The 22,596-nt window shown below is 48.8% G+C and overlaps 2 long non-coding RNA genes across 2 annotated transcripts in view; both read right to left on the bottom strand.

The window, feature by feature from the left end:
- Nucleotides 1–9,619: 9,619 nt before the first annotated feature.
- Nucleotides 9,620–20,603, bottom strand: LOC119087484. The gene is made up of 3 exons (XR_005090961.1): nucleotides 20,464–20,603; nucleotides 15,458–15,699; nucleotides 9,620–10,371 (listed from the first exon to the last, which is right to left on the bottom strand). It is a non-coding gene; the product is annotated as an uncharacterized LOC119087484 (long non-coding RNA).
- Nucleotides 20,604–22,071: 1,468 nt separating this feature from the next.
- LOC119087371 overlaps nucleotides 22,072–22,596 on the bottom strand; it is a 2,086-nt gene continuing 1,561 nt past the window's right edge. Inside the window, exon 2 of the long non-coding RNA XR_005090783.1 lies at nucleotides 22,072–22,119. This is a non-coding gene — a long non-coding RNA (uncharacterized LOC119087371). The remainder of the gene's footprint in view (nucleotides 22,120–22,596) is intronic.

Here is a 22,596-nt window from a genome sequence, read left to right as displayed (position 1 = left end):
CCCATGACCTCAGTCATGTCCCTGGGGGCTCTGTTCCTGTTCCCATGTAGGCCAAGTTCTGACCCAACATACTTTCCCACTGTTTCTTGGTGCTCTTTCCATGGGCTCTGTTCACAGTGTTGACTGAATGGGGTATGCACATCCCTCTGGCCTGCATTCAAACAAGGGAAAGTCGCAGTCATCATCGACAGTGTCTCAGTGAACCTTTAACCTTTAATTTAGTCACTACTTCTGACTATTTACCAGGTGTGCGTACACATGTAGGCACTGGACTAGGTCTGGGGGTCCTGGGGACAGCTGAGCAGGACACACAGGACACACCCTGCTTTCCTCAAGCTCTCATTCTGTAAAGTGGGATCATGACAATTAAGTAGACAAGAAATGGGATATAGCTCAATGGTAGATGCCTTACCTAGCAAGTGATAACATGGCCCTGGGTTCAATCTCCAGCACCAGCAAAAAAAATTACATGCAAAATTATTGGATTATCATTTTTCACATAAGCAATATACAAAGTCTGGGGTACTATAAAAGTAAGCATACCACAGTAGGCTCTCAGCTGGTCCTGGAGGGGGGCCAAGAAAAGCTTCTCTCTTAGTCGTTTACCCAATAACCGTTCTTCCCCCAACAGAGCACAGAGTTTTCTTTGGATCTGCAATCTATTTAGCTTCAAAGACTATTTTTGTCTTTGAAGGCTCACACCCGTAATCCCAGCACTAGGAAGCTGAGGCAGGAGGATTGCTGTGAGTTGGAAGCCAGACAAGGCTGCAAAGCAAAATCTTGTCTCAAACAAAAGAAAACAAACAAGAAAGACTCGAGTTTTGTTTCCTCTTGCGCCTAGGGGTATCTATCTGGTGTCACCTAATCATTAGCCGGTGGGAGTGGCTTCGGGGGTCCTCACATACAACTCCACCTCTTGGCCTTTCTCTTTCTGATGCTTTCTTTCCAAGATGTGCTCAGGTAGTAACCGCAGGACCCAAGTCACATGCTGAAGTTGTCTTGCCAAAAGACAGAGTGCCCAAGGCCTTGGTGACATGGGGACAACTGCAGCAGCCACAGGTTCTTTGTCCCCTGGCTCCTGGGGGGACAGCAGTGCTCCCCTACTTAATGGTGCTGCCATGGGTGGCTTTCTACTTAATGACACTGGACACACTTCCTCAGGATACAGCTGCCTTCACGAGGGGCCACTGAACCTGTCCACAAAGGATACAAGTAGACTTAACTGTGCAAAAGAGACTTAAGCACTTCCTACACGATGCTCAGAATTAGGGCTTTCATGTCAAGGGCTTATGATCTGAGTTCATGATTGTTGGCCTAGGGCTTCTCAAATGCCTCTGCACTTGGCCTTGGGGTTGACTCTGAAGGAGAAGAAAGGCCTAACAAGAGGAACTGCTGACAGGTGGACCAGCCATTGATCCTAAGACTCCTTCAGGTCTTATAGCCACCCTTTGAGGACAGTGAGTGCTATTGTGCGTCCCGGACCGAGAGTGCAGCCAGAGACCTGAACCAGTTCCCGCTGACACACGGCAGGACCAAACCTTGGCGTCACTCCCCTGAGATGTGTGTGTCACACACACATCTGATGGCTCCGCCCAGGAGAGCTGCTGTATTCTGCTCCTCAGCTGCGACAAAACAGCCAGGCTGCCTAGGGGACACTCCACAGAGGAGCTGCTCTTTTGTTTTCAGGAACTCTACTGAATCAGTTTCCTTTCACACGAGAAGAAAACAAAACAAAACCAAAAAAACCACCCAAAAAACAAAAACAAAAATAAAACCTCCAGTACTTATTTTCAATTTTTTTTTGTTTTGTTATCTTTGAAAAAAATTTTGTTTGCATTTATTTATTGTGTATTTGGGAAGAAAAAGATACAGCAGGCCAGATGTGGAGACACATGTCTATACTCTCGGCAGCAGGGTGGAGGTAGGAGCATCTTGAGATCCAGGTCAGCCTGGGCTATTCAGAAGACCCTGTCTGAAAACAAAACACAGCAGCGACCTCAGAGCGAGCGACAGTGGCCTCCACCACGCGAGCTCCCTTCTCCTGCCTTTCCCGTGAAAGCCTTTCCATGAGCCTTGCGGGCTTGCACACATCAAACCGCTTTAACCATTGCCACGGGCTGCTCATCTGCAGACGTCCCTGCTTTTCATCTGAATGAAAGGATCTGGGACCAGGCACTCAAGAGATTTTGTGTTTTGTCACAGTTGAAGAGATGAAACAGGGCTGAGTTAGCTTTTCCTCATGTGGTTGGGGCTGGCAGGGTGGGCACCCCCAAATCACTTAGCTTTTAGAGGCATGAACCAAAGGGAGACATTTCAGGCAAGCTACTGTAAATCTGTTGGGACCTTGAGGCAGGCACTGTGCTTCTACGTGTATTATTTCACGTAATCTTTACACCATATCCAAAAGCAGGAATAATTATCACCATTTTGCAGAGGCAGAAATAGGCTGTCAGAGATTAAGCAACCGGCCCAGGGCCACTGGGGTGGGCCTGCCTGATTTCAAAGCTTGTGTGATTTTGCATGTCTCCATTATTGTTTAGAAACCGCGTCGGTTGCTAAAAGAGCCACTGCTGGATCTAGAGGACTCTTCCAGGGACCTTCGTCATCTTCTAGAACAACCTTCTTCATTGTTTCGCGGTCTCCCGCCCACTAAGCGATCCCTTTAGACATGGCTGCCTGTTACTTCAGAGGATGGGACAGGAGCTGTGCTCAGCCCTGGCTGTCCAGCAAATTGCAATTCCAGCTTTACCTTGGGGCCTCCAGGGAGAAGGCAGACAAAGCCTCCTTCTTCGGGTCTAACTGGACTAATTCAGACTTCATGAGTGGAGGCTGTTGCCAGCTTTGGGGGAGGTCCACGTCCTGTCTTGGAGACAGTAGATTAATGCATGACTCTGGGGCCTGTTGTCCATGCTGCTTCTAGTATGAGCTTTTCAGATGTTGCCTTCTTTGCTTTCAAGGTACTTAGTTTAGTGTGTTTGGTAGTTTTCAAAGGTTTTTATTACTTAAATACCCATGAATTAGTTCATAAAGGAACCAGCCTTTGAAAGTTATCTTAGTAACTTTCTATTGAGTTAGAATCAAACTGCAAGTCAGACAAGGCAAAGATCTACTTACTGCCCACTGAGACACCAGACCTGGCGCTAAAGAGTTCCCTGCAGCGGATCTTTATAACTGTTTCCTTTAGAAGGACTTTGAAAACTGAAATAACTACTTCCAGGGTCAAAGACACAGCTAAGAAAGTTATTCCCAAGTGTGATGTTTTATATGTAAAACATGACCAGATTTTCTCAATACTTCAAGGAAAAAGTATGACTTTAAGACTTCAAGGAAAAAGGTGACTTTAAGAGCAGGTAAAACAGAGATCCTTATGGGTATTTGAACTGTTTCATCAAAACTCAAATCTATGCTTGAAAAACCTTTTAAAATTAAGGTAATATTTTCAAAAATAAGATTACATAGTTGTTGCCTGAACTGATCTTGAATTCTTTGATTCTTTATAAATTCAAATCTAAACAAGGTGTTATGGTTCGTGCATGCAACCCCACCACTAAGGAGACTGAGGCAGGAGGATGGTGAGTTTGAAGATTTATTGGATCTGCTGTTTCAAAAGGCTAGAGATGAGGCTTTGTAGTAGAGCGAGCGCACACCTAACATGTCCAAGACTCTGGTTCAATCACCAGCAAGGAAACGTGAAATCTAGAAGTATTTTGAATTTGGAAAGGAATTCTCTATTTTGTTTACTTTGAGGAGATCTAGTGGTTAAAAGTCATTCCAGGGGCTGGAGAGATGGCTCAGAGGTTAAGAGCACCGAGTGCTCTTCCAGAGGTCCTGAGTTCAATTCCCAGCAACCACATGGTGGCTTACAACCATCTGTAATGAGATCTGGCACCCTCTCCTATATATATAATAAATAAATAAATCTTTAAAAAATTCATTTAGAAAAAAAAGTCATTCCAGATGTTGTCAGCTGGAGAAAGGTCAGGAAGGACTGATCTGCCCTCTTAAGAACTAGGTGGGCTGATGGGAAGGAATTTGCTATGAAATTCCTGTAAATGTAGCTAAATCCCTTTCCCTACAACACTCTGTGACCTCACTGGCTCTTAAGCCTCATAGCTAATTGGTGATCAAGGCCTTGAATGCAAGCCACTAAACGGCTTAATCTGTCCCTTCCTCCGCCTCCCACCCGCCCTGAGCTGCTCCATCTCTGCCTTTGGACTGGTCTTCATCTCAGACTTCCCTTTCTGTAATCCCAGCTTTTGCAATGCTGCCCCATGGTGACTCTGGAAAACAAACCTCTGCAGCGTCCTCGATCTGCCTTTTCAAACCCTTCCAATGTCACTTCTCACACTGAGAGAAAGACAAGATGAACCACAGGCGCAAAATCAAACAAGCTCTAAATCAGAGCCCTGACCTCCTAGGTATCCTGGCCTCAGGGACAAGCCATGATGCCCACGTCTGTCCTTTCCCTCACAGTAGGCTCTTGGCCTGGCATGTTCCCCACAGTCCACATGGATATTTGCCTCCCTGGTTAGCCTTCCCTGGTGCTGGTCCCCTCCTCCATGCCTTCTCTCTGGCTTCTGGTCCACCCAAATCCCATGCACTGCAGGTTTTTATCTCGGTTACAGACATCGCCGCTGCCGCTGTCCCTACCTGTCTCTAAGGGTTGTGTTTTCCCGCCAGGACCACACAGCAGACCTGTAATGCCCACTTTCCCGATCTTGCTTCTTCGTTTCTATCTAACTCTTTCTTGGGTCATTTCCTCAGGATGAATCAATCAAAGTAAGATGATTAGATCAAAGGAAATGATTATATCTTTGGATACTAATTGCTGGTTTACCACTTCCCTCCAAGGTTCGTGTTCTTTTTTGTTTTGTGTCATGTTTTGTTTTAAATCTTTTTTTTTTAGCTTCATGAGGGAGAGGGGGAGTGGCACACAGTCCTCTCATTCGTACTCCTCTGAACGCTTAGTTTTCTAACAAACTATCTGTTCAGATTCCACTGTTTTCTGATCACAAGAATGAAACGCTCAAAATCTCACGCCTGGTAAGTTTTAATTGCATGAAGCCCACGTGACTAAGACGACTGTAGACTGTAGACTCCAGAGTCTGAGGATCTGCCTTTTCAAAGGGTGGCAGGCTAGGGAGCCGAGCCAGTGGGTGGGAGTGTTTGGTATGCCAACACAAAGACCCGAGTTCAGATCCCCAGCACCAGGTAAAACCTGGGCATGATGGTGCCTGTGTGCAGTGCCAGCGCTGGGGGCATGGAGAGAGCAGGGTGCAGCAGGACAGGGTGGGGGCTGCTGGTTAGGCAGCTGGTCTGGTCAATTGGCAAGCTCCAGATTAAGTGAGAGACCCTGTCTCAGAAAAAAAAAATGGAGAAGGATAGATGAAGACACCTGACACCAACTTCTAGCCTCCACACTTACACATAGGGGCACACACATGTGCGTGCACACATGCACACACACCACATTTAGAAGAAGAAAAGTAAAAAGACGGCAACAACAGGATTACCAACGAGTGAATCAGAACCTCGGTCTGGACCTCGGTGTGTCCATCTACGGGATGGGAGTGGGTCGAGTTTTAGTAATAACCCAGGGCCTGGGGCCATTTCAGAGCTATTCAATACACTAGGTAAGCAAGTCACATGGTGACAGAGTGGTGACCAGGTAGAGCCATTGCATCAGCCTCCTTTTATCCAGAGAAGGTAGGAAGAAGCTTCAGGAGGCTGACCAATGGCTTTGCAGCAAAGAGCGGTGCTATCTACTACGTCATCTCAGTCGGTCCAGCAGGACTAGGCACGGAAAGAGGGGTGTCTGCAGGTTCATCTTTCCACAGAAGGTAGACTCAGGACCTGCAGGCAGGAAGGGGTTAAGCCAGGTGCAGCATGAGCCGGAGGACTGGGCCAGGGCTCATTTAGAAATCTGGTATTTCAGGTTGGACTGGACTTTGAGAATGGCCGCTCCTTTGTTCAGGGGCAAAAGCACTTTAGATCTGGCTGCACTCTTGAAAGTGACTTGTGGAAAATGGATCGCTGGCTTTTCTAGCTTTGGAGAGAGAGGCTGGGCCTCTGAGCAGACACCAGCATCTGGGTTCCCCAAGGCTACATTGTCATGTGTAATTATAGTCACCAAAGAGGTAACTGAAGTAGCCTCCACAGTGGGGACCCACACTCCCTGAAGGCAGCGTGGAAGCGCAGGGCACACCGTCTGCGCATCTTCGCAAGTCTGTCTATTTATTCTTGCAGTCACCCATTCCCTTTTCATTTCCTGTGAGATTTATGCCAAAGCAAAAGTAATGTGGACGTTGCTGTGTTCACTGTCAAATCTTTTCTCTCCACTTCAACGTTCTGAAATTCATTTCTTTGGATTTCTCCAGCATCAACACCCAACACCATCATGTTGTGAATTCCTTCTTGTAGCAGCTTTTCTTCAAAAGTTGCTTCATGTTACCTGTGACTAATAGCCTAAATAAAAACAAACAACACATAAAAAACCAAAACAGCACATGCTCCTCCTGTCCTGGGGCACACTTTGTTCCAGTACAGATAAAAAAGGGTGGGCGGCATAGTTCCTCCCCACCTCCACCCCTCTCTTCCCTCCAGAATCAGAAACGCCAGCCGCCTGGTCTCGCTCTTGCTCTATGGTGCGTTGGTCAGAGCCGTGGTGCGGTGGTGCGGACTGAGCTGACTAGGATTCTCCAGGAGCTCAGACCTACCTTTCATTCACTTGTGCATTGTTCTGGAAATACCTCTGCGCTGTCATTTGTTCTAGCCAGCTCCTAGGTGTAGGGTGTGTCTCCTCCCTCTGCCAAGCCTCAGGAATAAGCTGACAGTAGACGAGCTTATGGGAAATACATTTCATCAGGTGCCTAAATCTTGCAGAGTACACACATATACACACATGCACACACATGGGCACACACACAGAGACACACACATATATTATATACACATGACACACACATACATATGCACACTTACACACGTTTAGACACACCACACACACATATGTGCACACACATACACAAATATAAGGCCCCAAGCAGCTCAGCCTTCCAAGAACTAAGCAAACAGACAGGAACTTGGCTTCTGAAGGAAGGAAGTGGAGCAGGCCTGGAAGGTTGTGGATGAGGTTCCCTTGGGGTGAAGTCCCGAGGTGGCAGCCATCTGGGTCCTGTCTGTCTGGATAGGTAGGTGTCAGAGTCCTTCTCGTCTTCCCGGGAAGCTTTTTCCCTAGGTAGAGGGCAGCAGATGGAATGGACCCACCCATGCCCATGTCATTTTAATCATGGACAAGTGTAACATTTTACAAGAGAACAGCTTTCTGTCAGCCCTGTCCCTGCAGCTTCTCTGGAAAATGGACTGGAAGTGTGATAAGGAAGCATGTTTGGGGGAGGGGTATCTTGAGGGGAAGGATGTTTTGAGCTCCCTCAAATTATGGAGCCTACTCACAAGGCAGGAGAGGAAGACAGAACTGACTGGGAAGGCAGGAAAGGGGAGACTGATGAACAGGGCATGCAAGTTAAACGAGGATTTTGCTTTCCTGGAGAAATCCAGAGACACAGCTCCTCCTCACCCTGGCAGACTGCAGCTCACTGTCTGCATCTGTCTGTCCGCTTGTGAGATGGCTGGGCCCCCCTCCCTCATCTTTCTTGTTTAGATGGTTGGATGACTTCATCAGGAAAGTTTGAGGAAAATACCAGAGTAAAGATGACGCTTAAGTACAAACACACACTGCACCGCATACCTCCTGCTGTTCCCGTCCACACTGCCCTAGGCACTGACTTGCTGACCTTCCTCCCTGCACCTTTCCTTGCTTCCTCCAATCGCTTTTCTCCATGGGGAACAAATGCTAAGGAGTGCTGGTCTGAGGGTTGTGCCGTGTGGCTCAGTGGTACAGCATGAGGTAGCATGGGTTCCACCCCCGGTACACACACACACACACACACACACACACTGATCTGACCATGCTGCCTCTGCTTGTCACCTTCCACCCCTGGTACACACACACACACACACACACACACACACACACACACACACACACACACACTGATCTGACCATGCTGCCTCTGCTTGTCACCTTCCACCACCACCACCACTCCCCCCCCCTACACACACACACACACACACACACACCCGACCATGCAGCCTCTGCTTAGCGACTTCTCCCATGGTTCAAGTCCATGGTTCTCTGTGGCCTTGGCTTGCTGCTCCCACCTCTGGCACTTCCCTCACCACCACGCCTTAGTGCCATCACGTAAGCGGTCAGCTGTGGAGCTGCATCGTGGGTCTCCAAATCCAGATCTCGCCCTGGTCAACTACACTGCTTCAAATGGGTCGCCGCAGCCCACAGGTCGAGGACCACTGCTTTAGTCTGTTGCAATCCATCCCTCTCATTGGTGGATGCAGGCTGAGGACCTAAGATGTGTTGGCAGCCTCTCTAGCCAGTCAATCAGAGACACACACGGTTTCTTGAGTGTGCTTGAAAGTTTGCCTCCAACATGGGCTTTCTTTACACTGCTGTGCTTTTTGAGTCCGCTTGCCACGCTTTTGCTAAATATTTTTCCTAGGTGTTACACCCGAGCTGGCCGGCCAGGGTTTCCCACGTGTGCACGGGACCATGCTGACATGCTGTGGCGGATGTGGTGGCGGGTGGACATTCACAACCCAGGGGCTGCATCCGGGCAGAAATGATTTATTCTAATGAGGGATAAAGAGAAAGATAGGAAAAGACAGAAAGGAGAGGGAGGAAGAGAGGGAGATTCAAGGTGAGAGGAAAGAGGAAAAGAGAGAGGAAGGGGTAGAGTTTTTCCTTAAAAAGATGCTTTTACATCAGGATGCAGGGCAGCACCAAGGGGCAGGATTTCAAGGGGTCGGGTCAGAATATTAGCACTAGTACTTACTTAGTTTTTAGTTCATAAGCTTTGTTATGTCCGTTTTGACTACTGAAATGCCATTTTGGCTTTCTTCCTCAGCAGACTTCCCACTAGTGAGGCAGACAGACAGGCAGTTCTTGTGGAGGTGGGACATCGTTAATTTCTTATTTTCTCTCTTTTAACTTTAAATTGCTCTTATTCTAGCAACTAGTTTCTTAAAAAAAATTCTGTGTGTGCATGTCCATGTGTGTGTGCACTTGTGTGTGCATGTGTGTGCATGGAGGCCAGAGGTCAACGTGTCTCCTCTCAGGAGCCGTCCACTCGGCTACCACACCTTGCTTTATTCATGGGTGCTAGGGATTGAACTCAGGTCTTCATGCTCTCAAGGCAAGCACTCTCCCCCTGTGCCACCCACTTCAGCCATACTAGCTCCCTTTTTAAATCGTGGCCGCCGCAGTCTTTGTACCACAAAAAACGGGCGTAGCCTGCTCAGACCCTGAGCAGTCCTCTGAACCCTAAATACAGCAAAGAAAGAAACTTGAAGAAAAATCACTTAAAGCCATATGCTCTGGTCAGAACATTATCTTCCTTCCTTCTTTCTTTCCTTCCTTCCTCCCTCCCTCCCTCCTTCCCTCTCTCATCTCTTTTCTTTCTTTCTTTCTTTCTTTCTTTCTTTCTTTCTTTCTTTCTTTCTTTCTTTCTTTCTTTCTTTCTTTCTTTCTTTATTTTCAGTTGACAGCTGAACCTAGGTCCTCACACTTGGTAGACAATGCACTGAAGGCTGGTCTACATTGTGATAGGTTATGACAAGGCTCCGTCCAGGGGTCTTCAAGAGAGCTATGTGTTCTCGCATGAAGCTGTTCTCAGCTCTTTCTGATGGACGAAGGGGTGAGTATTAGTTTCTGTCTCTTAGGTTTCTAGAATTCTTTCTCCGTTGAGTAGCATTTGGTATTTACTTCAACCCTAACAATGGAGAAGGCAGTGTGATGGTCGGAAACGGCCATCAGTATAGCCAGGGAAAATCATGCCTCTGGCGCCTTCTGAACTGCAGATTTACTGAGCATACAGGATTCAGAGAACAAAAGAATACATTCCAATGATGTTTGCCGCTTAGGCACTTGTATGTAGTGTCCAGCCTTATAAGGCCAAAGCTGAGCGCTTTGGAGGTGGGGCTGAGAAGGCAAGGGAAACGAACTTGGAGGTCAGGCAAGCTCGGACCCTTCTTCGGCTGGGTGTCTGGACGATTGGTCAGGATGTCCCTGGTGCTGGCCAGAAGGCAGTTCGCCCCCAGCTACTCTGGTGCATGGTCCTGTTAGTCTTGCTCCCACTGGCCCGGAGCAAACTGGGTCTCTGCATCTCCAGTGCTGGTCAAGAGCAGCTCCTCCTCCTCCTCCCTTGGTGAGTCCCAGGTTGTCCATAGCCATGACTGATTACCAAGGCAGGGCCCTCTTCCCTTCCCCCAGGCTGCTCTGCTCTTCAGCAGGGTTCTTACCTGGATGGGGTAGCAGAAAAGAGCCTCAGGGTTAGACACAGATACTTCCACTGGGTTTTCTTAATTGCTACTAAAAAAAAAAAATCTCGGAAGACACGGCTAATCTTAGCTTCACACTTCTAACAGCCTGACACAGTTGGATTTGTCTCTGTTTAAAATTCCATCACACACTGTCACCCCTTGGTGTCCCCGGGGTGGGGTGGGAGGTGGCTACCAACAGCCACGTGCTCAGATGTCTTCGACAGGATGGTGAGGTGTTTCACAGAGCATGGGAGTGACTGCTATGCCATTGCTGTTTAGGGGGTGATGGCGAGGAACGGTGGCCTCTGCTCATTCCAGACATAACCCCGCCCCCAGATAGTCTCTGTCTGCGGTTGTTTAGAACTGTGGACGTAGAACCCAGTGCCAACTTTAAACCCTGGGATGTAGCTTGCAGCTTCTCCCTTGAAGAAGACAGGCTGTGGTTAACTTGAGGCCCAGGTTTTCTTTGCTCCTCTTTCATGCTAAGGATGAAGCGAGAGGCCTGTATGAAAACCCCTTCCACAACGGGCTCCCGCTTCCCCCTTCCGCCTGCGCCAAGCCCCCCTCCCTGTGGAGGACCTGGCTCTAGATCACTCCAGAGACAGGGTAAAGTGCTCTTCCTGCCCCAGGATGAGCCCCCCCCCCCAACTCAGTGGCTCTAGTTCAGGATTACCACTGGGGACTCACAGACACACCTCAGAGGAAGCCGAACTTGCTCACTGTAGGACTTGTCTGCATCTCTCAGTGGAGCGTTTTGCTTAGTTTTAGGACTAAAGCAAAACAGTGTCACTGGTCTATAAATAAGTGGCCTCTGGTTCCCTCTTCTCGTCTCTTTCCCCGTCTAGTTTATTCAGGGTAGAGCGCTCACACTGCGTGGCCGCGAGCACGTGTGGGCGTCACGACCCAGGAAGCTCTGTTGAAAAGCAGGACTTGGGCTCTGCTTTCAGAGGCAGAGAGGGCAGCTGGATGGTGACACACTGCCCAGATATGAGTCATTTGTTCTGGGTCTTGAGGAAGAATCTGAAAAGTCACAGCAGAGTCAGAAGAATGACAAGTTGATAGGATAACTGGGACAGAGCAGGGTGTGAGTTTGACAAAATGTGGGGTCACCAGGGAGGCCAGCCAGGCTGCCGACGACAGGCCATTGTTTTGAAAAACAACTGCAAAGTTAGATGGGCCAGAGAGCCAAGGGGGGACTTGCCAAGGGCTGGGCTGGGGTCAAGTGCCCTCCTCAGCTTGCACTGAGGGCACTGCCATCCTCTGTAGGACCCCACCCCCCCCACCCCCGCCACCCCAGCTTGTCTGTTCTCCGTGGTGTGGAAGGGGCGGAGTAAGGGGACTGCTGATCGGTTCAGGACCACGTGTGCGGAAGTTTCCCTGTTTTCTCCTGGAACTGCTCTGTTTTCAGGAGAGATGTTGGCTGCATTTTGAGAGACGTTTTGAAAGTTGGATTGGGGAAATAAAGTCCTTCCTTTAGGGCAGGATCCCAGACGACTTTACAGAGTGTTGTGAGTGGGCCCTGAGTTATCTGAAGGAGTGTTTAGTCTGGGAAAACAACCGGAAAAGAGAAAAGCAGGATACAAGAGCAGGCAGGGAGCAAGTCTGTTCTTCTCTGGCCGGGCCGCCGGTGTGGAGGAAGAAGGCTAAGTTAACCTTGGAGGCCCGGACTAGAGACGAGGAAGGCAGAGGCAGAGGCGGCTTTAGGGGACAAGGTGGCAGCCAGAAGGGTGGCAGTGCAGCCTCTTGGGGTCACTGTGCCTAAGTGGTCGGCACACAAGGCTCAGTCACCCCAGGGCTCAGAACACCCCTCTGTGTGTCTCTGTTTGGCATGCTGGGTGGATTCTGATTAGATCCTCTTGGTGGGCAACCGAGAAAAAGTGAGCGGGTGAACACGAGTTGGGAGAACAGGAAGGAAGTGACTGGGAGGTGAGCCGCAGGGAACCACAGGGAGAAGGGAACAGGTGAGAAAATGTGTCCCAGTCATCATAGCACCACTTCCGCCTTCCTAGGCAGCGTTTGACAAGGGTGGGTGTTCCCTGGATCCCTACAAAGACTGACAGAGTGCACCCCCACAGACTTACAGGAGAGAGTGAGTGATGTGGACTTCACACCCATGGAAGTGTATGTGTGTGGGGGGGGCATGGGAGAGAGAGGCCCTGTTAGGGAAGGAAGCAGGTTCCACACACCAATCACACTCTGGGAGAGAGGGAGCAAGGCACAGTGTGCTACTGTGTCCCAGTATGAGCGCTTAAGAAGGATCCTCTGGGAAAAAAAAAAAAAAAAAAAAGGCCGGGCAGTGGTGGCACAGACCTTTAATCTCAGCACTCAGGAGGCAGAACCAGACAGATCTCTGTGAGTTCGAGGCCAGCCTGGTCTATAGAGTGAGTTCCAAGAAAGGCTCCAAAACTACACAGAGAAACCCTGTCTCAAAAAACAAAAAACAAACAAACAAAAAAGGACCCTCTGAGCTCAGACATGAAGGACACACACGACTGTTGTGACTAGGGTACAGCAGAGAGCAGACTGTCCCTGGACAGAGCAAAAGGCACTGAGCCCTGTTCCCCAGGCTGGGTCTTTAAACCACAAAGGTGGAGGGGTGGGGGAGAGGGTGGGGGAGGGGGTGGTGGTGTCTGTGGACAACCAGGCAATGCTGATGTGTGGACATTGCAGCTCGGCCTGTTTTGCATTTTTGAAAGAGACCAGAAGCGAAAATGATGGCGTGGGCCGGGGTCCTGGCAAAGATGAAGATGAGCAGATGCATTTCAGGCCCAGGTGGGAGGTAAGGCTAGCCAGAAGACAGGAGAGAACGGAAGGGTTTCAGGGGTCAGGAAGGGTCACATTTTTTCTTCATGTGCTGAATCCTTGCACTGGCAGAGGAACGAGCAGTGAAGAAGAGGCCAGAAGAAAGACAGGAGGGCATCTGTGGACCTGGAGGCTCCAGGGCCTGGGCTGGGCCTTAGCAGTCGACCGCTTGCCTCCTATATGTGAGGCTGGGTTCCAGTCCCCAGTGCTGAGGTGACACGCTAATTAAAATAAAAACCACTGCTCTTCTGAGGAGATGAGGTGGGAAGAAAGGGCTCCGGGTGAATTGACACGTGGGGACTGTTGAGGTCTGCAGTTGCTGTCCCCCAAGGAAGGCACAGACGCTGTGGGAGAGTGGCGGTCTCCACTCTGTCTATACTTCTTGGACAAAGTTTGAGCTGTTCAGAGACACTGCAGACCTCTGTAGAGAGGAACGACTGTGTCTTTGCACACTCCTAACATACACAGCGGATGCTGCCGAAGCCCTCTCCATTGGCTGCGCCTGCCTAGGAAAGATCAGTCCTAAGGAAGAGGGGGCGGAGCTTGCCTTCTGCAGAGGCAGCCAGGGTCCGGGTGTCTCTCAGCTAGGAGACTCCGTGGGTGGCTGTGCACTTCCCCACAGCCTTCTAATCTGCAGGGTCCTGACCCTCAGTAAACACTCGAGCATCTCGCTGCTCTCCGAGCCTCACGCTCTGTGTATGACCCCTGGGCTTATCGGGTGTGCAGTGGACTCTGTGTGTACTTCCTCTGTCACCAATTTACTGTATAGACCAAAACTATTGACCAGAGAGAAGAGCGTATCCTAAGGCTCCCTTTGTTCTCCCGGAGTGAGGCTGCAGCCCTTGAAGGAGCAGGCTTGTCACAGGCTCTAGAAGAAGGAAAAGAGGAGACAGTCCACAGAGGGGCGGAGCTGCCGCTCGAACGTGAAAGTAGGAAGCGCATTGAAGTGCACATCACACATGAATCATTTGTGTATGTGCAAACATTGCCTCTTCTCGTAGCAAAGTCCCTGTCCCTAGTTTGTAGTCAGGAACTGAAGGGGGTGGGGGTGGAGCGCAGCTGGAGAGCTGCTCAGCACTGAAGAGCACTTGTTTCTCTTGCTGGGGATCAGGGTTCAGTTCCCAGCACCCACATGGTAGCTGGCTCAAACCATCCTTAACTCCAGTTCCAGGGTTCCAGTTCCATCCTATACCTACTTCTGACTCCAAGGGCATGCAGGCAAAAACACTCATACACATAATAAAATAATAGATTATCAATACATTAAAAAAAAAAAAAAAGAATTGGACTCAGGGAGTTTAAATTCTAAGCGTCAAAGAAGACATTGCAAGCCCCCATGAGTAACTCTTCCTCAACTTATAAAGCAGTTTGCTTTTCTCTAGGGAACAGCAGTGACCACTGTAGCAGGATTCTTAAAAGTTCTTATTAATAAAATCAAACCCGAGGCGAGTTATTGGGGTCCATGCTGGTAGATCAGAGAGACAGAACAAGCCACAGCTAACCTCACCTGGTCAACTTCTCAGCTGGTCTTGTTTCCTCAGACTGGAGCTTCTGCGTCCTCATCCCAATGGCTCTCAGCTGAACTGCTGCTGGAAAGCCTGAAGCTTAACCAGCCACATGCTTAACCAGTCAAATGCTGCTAGTTTCTGTCCTCACGCCTTATATATCTTTTGCTTCTACCACACTCTCTTAAGACTGGCTTCTGGATTAAAGGTGTTGTCACATGCTGCTGTTTCAATGTGCTTGAGCTCACAGAGATTCAGATGGATTCTGACTCTGGAATGCTAGGATTAAAGGCGTGTGCTATCACTGCTAACTAGTGGCTTTTCTGTTCTCTGACCCCAGATAAGTTTATTAAGGTACACGATATTTTGGGGAACACAATACCAACACAGACCACAGGTGAGAGGGGGAATCCATCCATCTGCTTAGAGATGTGAAACCTCAGAATTTCAAATGTCCAGGTAATTCCATTTCACATCAGAACGATATAAGCTCAAATATAAAATAATATTCATAGGAATAACAACCATCCTTTAAAAAATGCAGCTAATCTTTTTACTTTCATAAGAAATCTATCAGATCTACCAGAACTGGGTGTGTTTCTTTACTGATCTAATTCAGAAAAATAGAGTTAAAAAAAGAAAACAAAACCCAAAGCAGCAAAGGCCCATTTCCTATCCCGCCCAAAACTGAAGCAGAGTTACAGGTATCTGTTTATGCTTAGACACTTTGTTGTTTATTTAACACATCGGATGCTTACTGCAGAATCTTTGGTGGAACCTGTGAACTTTCAGTGTCTTCTCTTCTTTCCCCAGCTGACGGAATACGGCTTTGCCACGGTCACACTTGGTCACACTTGGGTCCAGATTCTCTGAAGCTCGGAGGCAGAAATGTGGTGTGTTGCTGGGAGGAACTGCAGATGGAGAGTGTCTGATTGGCTGGAGCAGCGCTCTGCTAGGCAATGTGGAGATACACGCAGCTGGAATAATTTTCAGTTCGACCCTTGGCAAACCGTGAGGGTATAAGGGAAAAGAAGCAGAGGAGGAGGCTCAAAGACTGTACACGCACTGTCCACCCCATCTTAGACTGGCTAGTGAGCGGCTCTTCTGCGCTGTATCCTCAGAGGAGACGAGCATTAAATGAACTAGTCTATCTACTTGAAGGACGCAGGCCCAGTATACCAAAGGTGTTCAGTGGCTATCATTACTTATAAAAATTGTTATGGATTGGGGAGATGTCTGTTGGTAAGTGTTTGTGCATAAGTATAGAGATCTGAATTTGAACTGCCAGACCCATATAAAAAAATCCAGGCACAGTGGTGCAAGCCTGTGATCCCAGCCCTGGAGAGGCAAAGACCAGAAGATTCCTAGATCTTGCTTGCCAGTCCCACTGAATTCGTGAGCTCCAGTTTCAGTGAGAGGTCCTGTCTCAACTATAGTGAAGAGTGACTGAGGAGGACACCAGATGTCACCCTCTGGTCTACGCAGCGCGCACACACACACACACACACACACACACACACACACACACACACACAGGTGTGTGTGTGTGTGGGGAGTCATTATTTAGAATGATTACCCTCTTAGGGTCAATCAAAACTGCCACTAATTAGGGTCACTAAGCAACTGTCCCCTACAAAGTACTCAAGATTCTGCCATTTTGCTGGAAGGATTCAGATAAAGTCTTATACTGCATTCCCAAACTTCATTGTTACAGACCAGAATTTTATCTCGACTCACATGGCCTACCAGAGCTAGACTGAGATAGGCAAGTCTGATACCCCACAAGTCACATGAAAAAAGTATTTTTACCTCCTCCAAGCTTTGAAACCGATTTCTGCTTCACAAAGTTTTCGATCACTCACAACCCCCTTAGAGAACCAGATAAGTTTTGCAGCTGAGGTAGCCTCAACCTTCAAGGCTGGTTTCTTTCCATGCTCCCTGGAGGATTAGGTTTGGAACTTTCCCTGAATGTATATCTTCTGAGGGCTGAGTTGGACCTTAGGCGTTTCCTGTCCCACACAGGGAACCATACGCTTTCTGAATTATCTCATAGGACATTTCTCATCTGTGAATCTTTAAAGCCTGAAGTTCATGTTTTTCCCTTCGCCCTCCTCTGATGCTCGGTCTCCGAGGGCCATGTGTGTATTCCATTATAACCCCATTGCTTCCCTCACTCAATGATAATATGTGGGTTACAGTGTGTACATTCATCCAGAACAGCAAAGGTTACCACTGCAGATTTATTGCTTCTTACATCATTTTACTGTGGGGCTGATTCATGAGATCAGTTTATTTAGTAATTAAATAATATTAAATAAGGCGCCTGTACCAACTCAGGCCAGCCCTGCCTTAGCTCACTCCACTGCCTCCTCCCCCTTGCAGTCCGTGTCTGATAAGAGGGATGGGTACCCACAGGCACAGCCTGGACCAGGGTGTGGCGTGGACCTTTCATTAGGGCCCCCATCTCGGCCGCACAGCACCTCACAGAACATTCGCTCCTGAGAACTCCCAGCCTAACACGGGGACAGACCTTCTTTCCTTGGCCACCACCATTGTCTCTGCTGTTTCCTTGGTTACATCATTGTTTATATTCAGAGGGTCTCATTTTCAGCCAAGAGCCTCTTTTCCCTTGGTGGTGTCCCACGGCTCGTCACACAGTTTTATGCTCCTGTCCACTTTGCGGCTGATCACACATGCTCCTTAAGCTCACTAGGGAATTTGTAAGTTACTGCTAGGACCAAGATTGAGTTTAGTGTGTTAATTTACTCTTTTCAACACTTTGCTTTTGAAACTTTTGAGAGTATGGCAATCTGTTAGCACAGTGAGCGCTTTTTTGTTTGCCACAGAATTCTATAGTTGACTTTGTTTACATTTTTTAAAAGACAGGATCTCATGTAGCCCAGGCTGGCCTTGAATTTGCTCTGCACCTTAGGCTGACCTTACCTCCCTGATTCTGCTGCCCCAGCCTCTGGAGTGCTGGGATTGCAGGTGTTCACCAGCACTCAACTCAGTGGATGTTCTGATGCAATTCTTATCTGCTCGGTGCCTCCGTCCACCCAGCAAGCACCTTGACTTTGTGTCTTTTGTTATACAATACTTTCAGAAGTACAGAAAACTTACAGAACAGTGTGGAGAACTCCTAACTACCTCTCATCCTATTTTCCCACTGATAACATCCATTTTCCCTGGTGTATCTTGTCCCAGGATCCCACATTACATGGAGTTATTATGCCTCCTTGGTTTTCTTCTATCGCTCTCCACCTTAGTGGGCGAGACAGGGTCTCCTGCAGAACCCAGGAGCTCACCACCTAGACTAGCTGGCCAGCAAGCCCCAGAGACCTTCATGTCTCCAGTCTTCGGCAGCACATCACCCACCCACCTCAGCGACACCTCTCAGGCAACACCTCACAGACACACCCAGAGGTGTTGTCTCCTAGGTGATCCCAAATGCAGTCCGTGGATGAACCATCACTCTCTTGATGAGTTGACTCCCTTCCACAGCCCCACCTTTTAAAGGAGTCACTGCCTCCCAATGGCACCACAGGGAGGGACCAAGCCTTTGAGGGACATTTCAGACTCAGCCTTCAGTGGCCTGAAGATATGTATACTCTGGGGAGTGGCCACTCTCCACATACACCTTTCTGCACTGCAAATCTACATAATGATCACCCAGTTTCTATGCAGTGCTATGGATCCCAGTTCAGGTTCTGATGCTTGTGAAGCATGCTTGTTACCAAGAAAGCTGTCCCTTCAGCCCCAGGAGGTAGTGCTTCTGTCTTCAGGATTACAGCCTGGAGCCCAGACCCTGCTTCTAAATTCACCTATGTTTGGTCTGAGATGACCCTGTGGCTAAGAGCACTGCCTTTGAAAGCTTAAGGACCTGAGTCAAATCCCAAGGAACCCAGATAAAAAAATCAGGCAAGGTCACTGGAGCTCCCATTAACTCCAGCGTGGAAGGAGCACGAGGCTGCCAGGATAGCTCCAGTTTCAGGGAGAGAATCTGAGGCAGGGGAATGATGTGGAGAGCAATAGAGCAGGGCGCCTGAAGTCATCCGTGGTATCTAATGTGCCTGAACACACACATGCTCATATACCACATACACTTATGTCATGTACATGGATATATACATACAATGCATGCACAGAATAAGACCAATCACCCAGGTCCGTTTCCTCTCCACCCTCTTCAGGGGAGTCAGGCCATTCATTTGTTGAACAGCTTCACTCATTTTAGTCCATGCTGCATGTTGGGTTCCTTCTACATCTAGGTTGACTTTAAACGTTTCCTTTCGTTGAGGGAAGCAAAGTGTGAAGCAGCCTCATGATTGCCAAGTGAGAGCTGTGTGGAGAGGTGTAAGAGAGCCACTCCCCGTGCCGAGTCCCAGTCTGAACTGTCCCTCAGAGTCCCGGGTACTGAAATTGGTCCCTAGCCTGAGGTGTTATCGGGAGGTGGTGACCACGTGAAGACGTGAGGCTTCTTTCTTCTTTTTTTCATTTTGTGGTACCCACTCAGTTCTGTGATGCGTTGAGGCTCTCTTTCATGCTCCGCTCGTTATCTTTCCAACCCCACCACCATGATATTTCAGGCCTTGTTGGATTAACCAACCTCAGTTGGGTCTGCCTGCACTGCCAGGGTTAGAGACGCAGCCAGGGGCTCAGGCAAGCGCTTCGCCAAACAAGGTCCATGACCTTCCTGACTTCCCGAAGCTCCCTCTCTCCGGCTCCTCAGATAGGTATTCTAATTTCTCCCTTCCATAGACAAGATTGCCTTCCCAGGAATATCATATAAATGGGTAAAGCTTCCCTCACTCAGCATAACGTTTCTGTAGTGTATCCACACCATGGATCATATCAACTCATTCTTCTTGTTGGTGAGTAGATTCCACTGTATACACATACATAAATATGTGTATATATATTAATTACATTGTATGTTTACATCCTATCAATCAGTCTCCGAAACACAGCCATGAAGAGTGAGGATGTTTACTTGTTTACTTGTGTGCAGTGGCTCTGGTTTTTTTTTTTTTTACCTCACGCTTCAGATCCCCTGGTGACTGTGATTTGACTATAGGTGTTTTCAATCTTTTACAGCAGTTCTGCTTCTCACCTGCTTTGTTACTTTTCAAAGTGGCTCGGTGCTGGGTGTTAGCGTGACTGGGTAGACAGGTAGCTGTCCCTCAAGCAGTTCGTCTAACCAATCTTTCCCTCACTGGTCACCTACTGAACCTACGCGAAGTGTCTATCACTGTGGTGAGTTTTTGAGAAAACAAGCTTGGAAAGGGACAGAGTCCTGCTTAGCATTCAAGGTCCATCAAGAGGCCTGTAGCACACACCTGTCATCTCAACAATGGGAGGCAGAAGCAGGAAGATCAAGAGTCCAATGCCGGCCTTGGCTACATGAAACCCTACTTAAAATAAAATAGGAGCTGAGGATGTACTACGCTTAATTGGGAGAGTGCTCGCCTAGCACATATGAAGCCTTAAGTTCAATTCCCAGCGTAAACTCACACAAATGGGGCTTGGTGGCACCTGCCTGCGGTCCTAGTACTCAGGAGCTGATGGAAGGAAGATGAGGAATTCAAGGCCATCCTCAGCTCTATAGCAAGTCTGAAGCCAAGGTGGGCTACTGGAGACATTATCTCAAAATGTAATAGTAAACGAAAACCAAACAGAGGCCCTGGGCACCGAGTCCTTTGCTTACAGATCTCCGTCGTCATCTGGTCTGCTCTACCCTATGGATACAGCGATGGTTGAGACTCACCGCTCTGTCGGAAGGGGGTGCGGTGGCTTTTGCAGTTGTGTGTGGGCTCAGAAGCTGGGGAGACCACGAGGGGCAGGAAGGAGCCAGCTGTTTCCCATCTGTTAGCTGACAACTCTCACCTCTGGAGGCAGCTGCTGAGGCGCGGGGGTGGGGTGGGGTGGGGTGAGGGAGCAGAGGTGGGCGGACAGCCCGCAGCTGCCACCTCATTTCCTTTCTGATTTTAAGGATAGAGGGTGGCAATGCCCCCACATCCTTGTGAAGCCACAGCTGCCTTCACCTCTTACATGTGCCCAGAGACTAAGGTGTGCCCAGCATACCATGATTCCATGGAAAATACTGGATGGAAGCCGTGTGCCTGCACAGAGCCCAGGACCTCACATATGCTAGGCAACTGAGCTACCCACCCCCAGTCCTCTCCTTCCTCCCTCTCCTCCCTCTCTCTTCTCTCTCTTTCTCTCCTTTTCTTTTTTGAGACAGGGTTCTACTATAAAGCCCTAGCTGGCCTGAAGCTTGCTCTGTAGACCAGGCTGGCCTCGAACTCACAGTGATCCACCTGTCTCTGCCTCCTCAGTGCTGGGATTAAAGGTGTGCGACACCACGTCCAGCCCCAATCTGCTTTTCAGTCCTGTTGAAGAGCTTGTAAGAAAGTTTCTGGTAGTTCAGTAATCTTTAAACCTGTACATTTCTTTAAGAGGGAGAAAAAGAAAAAGAAAGACAAGACCTGGAATGGAGATACGTTTGCTCCAGGATGCTTTAAACAAACATAACATCGTGTGGAATCTGATTTTGAATGAATTGGAGTACAGTAAACCTCAAAATATCCCGGCACTGCCTGCCGCGGCTCACCAAACAGGAAAATGACTTCAGCGGCGTGCTCTTTTCCTCTGGAGTCACACCAGGCAGCTCTTTGTACTCTCTTGAAAACATCTTAATTCTTCCCCAAGCACCATGTTTCTTGGAATTATTCACCGGAAATTAATAGTACTCTGAATCTTAAAGTCATTCAAACCACAAGCGACTTTGCAACAACTCCTAGCCAAAGTATAAAAAGCGCCCAGCAGTTTACGATAGCATTAGTCATCACCGCACACAGCTCTCCCCCACCCCACCCCAAAGATGTGTATTTCCCCGTGTTAGCTAGCTGGTGTTGGGACTGACAGGCGAGATAAGCAAGTGAAACACACTGGCAGTGTCAGGGCTGGGGTGGAGGCCAGATAAGGACAGGAACTTCAAGGTGTGGGAGTAGAAGCAGCAGGAGATGAAAAATAGGAGGTGGTCAAGGAGGGTGTCGCTGAGAGTGTGATTTTGGAGTCAAGACTTCAGTAGTCATCAGAACAGCCCGGAAAGAGCAAGTGTGATTTGTAAAGGGCGGGGGGTACAATGTGCTGGGCTCCCCCATAGTGTGGGGAAGCATAAGAGCAAGGCGTCTGTGCTGTATCGTGGAAGGCAGACTTGTTGGAGAGACAGAGGCTCACTGGGCCAGAACTGTAGCAGAGGTTCTGCACGGAATGGCCATCCCGATGCTCACAGTTCAGCTCGGTCCAGGCAAGCGGGGAGAAGGATGCTGCCCAGCGAAGGAGTCAATGGGTGATGTTGTTTTTAGAAGGCAGTATGTCCTGCTCCAGGGCTGGCTTCCTGTGTCCTTCTGAGTACCTCCTGGGGAAGATAAGAGCTCAGTCGTCCATGGCTGATGAGAATTAGACCCTGCTTCCAGTTTCCTCCCCCTGCTCTTGACCTGGTGGCACCCTGGAGCTGGCTACTTGACCTTCCTGGTTGCTCAGTTTCCTCATGGAGAGGATAATTGTTCATTACATGATGGAACTGTGTGGTCAGTTAATAACGTGGTAACAGCCCTGTGGCCGTCAAGGGTTCTGAGTGTCTTTGAAAGAGTCACGAAACAAACTGAAGCAGTGACATTAGTGTCACTATTATAAGAAACACATGGAGTGTTGGTACCAAAAACAGTTCAGGAACAGGAAAACTGTGGGCGACAGGGAGGAGACGGGTACAGAGCTGGGACAGGATGAGTGTCAAGGAGAATGACGTTTATAGTCAGGATGTTTTGAGGCTATATGAGTGAGGACTTGGGAAGGGGTGGCCTGTTAGCAGGGTGAGGCCAAGAGCCAGTGTTAG

This window comes from Peromyscus leucopus, chromosome 2, assembly GCF_004664715.2.
Source record: "Peromyscus leucopus breed LL Stock chromosome 2, UCI_PerLeu_2.1, whole genome shotgun sequence".
In the NCBI taxonomy this organism is placed as follows: Eukaryota; Metazoa; Chordata; class Mammalia; order Rodentia; family Cricetidae; genus Peromyscus; species Peromyscus leucopus.
The sequence above is the reverse complement of the archived record's forward strand: the minus strand, read 5'-3'. Positions and strand labels throughout refer to the sequence as shown.